We start from the raw sequence: 3,816 nt of genomic DNA on the forward strand, positions 1-3,816 counted from the left end.
AACTGATCCATCACTTATAGATCTGTAAGTAGTGAACCAATCTTTATTTGGATACATATGATAAGACGCACCCGTATCCAAGATCCATTCTCTATCGGAACGGTCATCCAAGGGGCAAACTGCAAGAAACGTCTCAGCAACAACAGCAGTATCAGCCTTTGCCGTATTAGCTGAATCTGAGGTTTCACCATGCTGATTGTCTTTCTTCTTTAGAGCATAGCATTCTGACTTGTAATGCCCTTTCTTGTGACAGTAGAAACACTCCACATGTTTCTTGCTTTGGGATGACCTGGACTTTGAACGATTTCTGGATTGCCCTTTATCATCCTCTCTGGTCTTCGTTCTTCCTCTGGCTAGCAGACCGTCAGCCTGCCTATCGGTACCTCTCCCATTCAACTTTGTTCTTAACTCAGCAGAATTCAAAGAGGCCTTCACATCCTCAAGACTTATGGATTCTCTTCCATACAACATAGAGTTAACAAAGTTTTCATAAGAGTCAGGCAATGAACACAACACAATGAGAGCCTAGTCTTCATCATCAAGCTTTAGATCCAGGTTTTTCATATCCATGACAATTTTATTAAATTCATCAAGGTGTTCCTGAATGGGTGTACCTTCCTTCATCTTCAATGTATATAGCCGTTGCTTCAGGTATAATCTCGTAGTAAGAGATTTCTTCAAGTAGAGACTTTCGAGCTTTGACCACAACCCCGCTGCCGTTTCCACATCGGCAACTTCATGAAGCACATTGTCGGATAGTGACAATTGTAAGACGCTGTGAGCCTTTTCGTCCATCTCTTCGATCTCGGCACTAGTCATATCTTCTGGATATTTCCCATCGATAGCTTTAACTGTGCCTTCACGTCGCAACAAAGCCTTCATCTTTATCCTCCATAGGCCGAAATTGTTCTGGCCATCGAAGATCGACACCGAGAACTTCACAGAAGCCATTGTGGAGGATTGAAAGTTGTCCTAGAACCGAGAAGCTCTGATACCAGTTTGTTGGGATAATTTAAACACAGAACAAAAAAATAGAGAGACAATCACAAACACAATATTTACGTGGTTCGATCAAATTGATCTATGTCCACGGCAAGAGGGTGTTTCACTATATTTCTTTCTTAAATTACAACACTCATACAAAATTTGAGAGCTCACTTATTCATTGTGTGTCTTACTCTGCCTTACACTCTCTCTTCCTTTTAATTCACACAGAGATTAAAAATCAATCAGTGAAGAATGATTGATTGATTAGGGGGGACCACAAGTGAGAAAGTGACATAAAGATGGAGTGTGACACAAAGTCGGCTGATGTTTCTTTGTTGAAAAATGAGAGTAGGTTTGTAGTTTTCTCACTTTCGTTGAAAACACACCCGATGACTTTTGAATAATTGAGAGCAATGTTCTTTTCAATCCTTTTTACTGTCATTCTTCGATCCATCAGGGATTTGATTAGAAATTGGTCCCATCCAATTTTAGATTCAAGCCAACAAATTTAACATGTTCTTTATGTTTTTACTTAGTTTGAGCTCTTTTTTTTGCTCAGTTTGTGATTAGATCTGTTCTTTATGTTTTTGCTCAATTCGAGCTTTTTTTTCCTTTCTCAACTTGAGTTCTTTTTCTTTTTTTTTGCTTATTTTGTAATCAAGTTTGTTCCTTCTATTTTGCTGCTTTTTTTGCTAAGTTCTTGGTTAGGTTTGTTCTCTATGTTTTCGCTCAGTTTGAGCTCTTTTTTTTACTCAATTTTAGTTCTTTTTTTTTTCTCATTTTGTAATCAGGTTTGTTCTCTCCATTTTTACCTAGTTTGAGTTCTATTTTTGCTCAGTTTGAGCTCTTCTTTATTTATTTATTTTTTTGCTCAGTTTGATATCAGGTTTTTGGTCAGTTTGAGCTTTATTGTTGTTTGTTGGAAAATTTTTAATAAGAAAATGAAAGAATTGAATTTGATTTATTCTTTCTAACTGCTTAGAAAAAGGATGTTTACAACTCTCTTAATCTCTAATTAATTACAATTTGAATTTCCGATTACAAAAGAGAAGAAGATCGGTGGAGATCTTCCCCTTTGTTTAAGGCTGGGTTCTTTACGGTAGCGATGAGATGCCTCACTCGAATGCTTATGTCGAGTTTGCTTCTCGTTGACGATCCGACGTTTCGCTTCACTGGAACGATATTTTCTCCTCATGATTTGACGCTATGAAGAACTTGCAAAGCAAGTTTTAGAACTCTAAACGAGTTTAGAAGAACTTGCAAAACAAGTTTGAAACCCTTAACGAGTTAGGGAACTCTGAGCGAGTTATAACTCTATGGAAGAGTTGATTGATTTAACCGAAAATCGGTTTGTAGGCCAAGTTTGATGAAAGCTCCAAGAGCAACTCCGAGGGTCTGAAGATTACCGAGATCCTTCTTCTGCCAAGAAGTCTTGTGCCGATCTCCAAGAATTCCGATCCAGAAAAAGAGAGAGAGAGAGAGAGAGAGCCTTTGATCTCTTCTTTGCTGCAAAAGCCCAGGGACCCGAACTAAGCTGATTTCCCAGCTATTTATAGAGGATTAAGGGGTGTAACCATCCTCCCTTAATTCTCTCCATAATGGGGTTGAATGGGGTGTAACCACCCCCTTAATCTGATCCTAAATGGGGTAAAAATCCCTCAAATTGTGGGGAGAAAACGGTTTCTGGAACCGTTCAGTTCGTGCTTTGAATAAGTCAAACGCTGAAAATAGCGTTCTGGGTCCGAACTCTGCGTTTTAGACTTGAAACGCAGAGTTGACCCTGTTTTAGGCTGAAAACACAGTGTTCGCATAGTGTTGTAAATTTAAAACGCAGAGTTGGGACGCAGAGATGAACTTTGCATTTTTGAGTCCATGAACATTGCGTTTTCAACTGGAACACTAGGGATGACCTCTGCGTTTTGAACTTAAACGCTGGGGATGAACACTGCATTTTGAACTTGAATGCTGGGGATGAACCCTACGTTTTGAACTTGAAACCCGGAAATGCCCTTTGTGTTTTGACTCTGGAACGCAGGCATGACCTCTGTGTTTTGAATCTGGAACGTGGGCATGAGCCCTGCTTTTTGACTCTGGAAAGCGGGCATGACCTCTGCATTTTGAATCTGGAACACGGGCATGAGCATTGCATTTTGACTCTAGAACACAGAGGCGAGCCTCAGGCGAGCTTGGCGAGCTTCAGTCTAAGTCACATGTTCAGGCGAAGTTCAGTCTTACAAACGGAATTCAGAACATAACTTGCTGCAAAGAACATGTCATAACTTTAAAACCCTAAGTCGGAATTAACCGAATTATATATGAAAATCGACTATCTCGATGAGACAGAGCCGACCAAACCGATCGGTTTGCTTCCTTCATTTTGCCAAATTCCTTACGGTTTGAGAGATATTTAGTTTTGATTTGAAAAGACCATCAATTTGTAGTCTCTTTTGCTAGAGCGTTATAAAGATCGTCATCTTATAACCTTCATCTTAGTTTCTTGAAAATATGAGAGTCGTCAGATTATAACTCCCGATGTTAATTGTGAAGGCTGTTAAATTAGAGCTTTCATCGGTTATTGTGAAGGTCGTCAGATTATAACCTTCATCAATCTACATAAAAGTTTTCCAATTATAGCCTTTTGAAAGCTGTCAGATTATAATTTCCATTATCGGTGTTTGATGGGAATGAGCTATCTGCAGTGATTTTTAGACAACGTATAATTGTTGTGCTTAGCTTGTGATTTTATTTTTACTATTGTTTGTACGTAGTTTTTAGCTCTATTTTGGCTTTGTTTTTAGTTAGTTTGAGCTCAGTTTGAACTCTTTTTTT

This window comes from Asparagus officinalis, chromosome 8 (genome assembly GCF_001876935.1).
Source record: "Asparagus officinalis chromosome 8, Aspof.V1, whole genome shotgun sequence".
NCBI lineage: Eukaryota > Viridiplantae > Streptophyta > Magnoliopsida > Asparagales > Asparagaceae > Asparagus > Asparagus officinalis.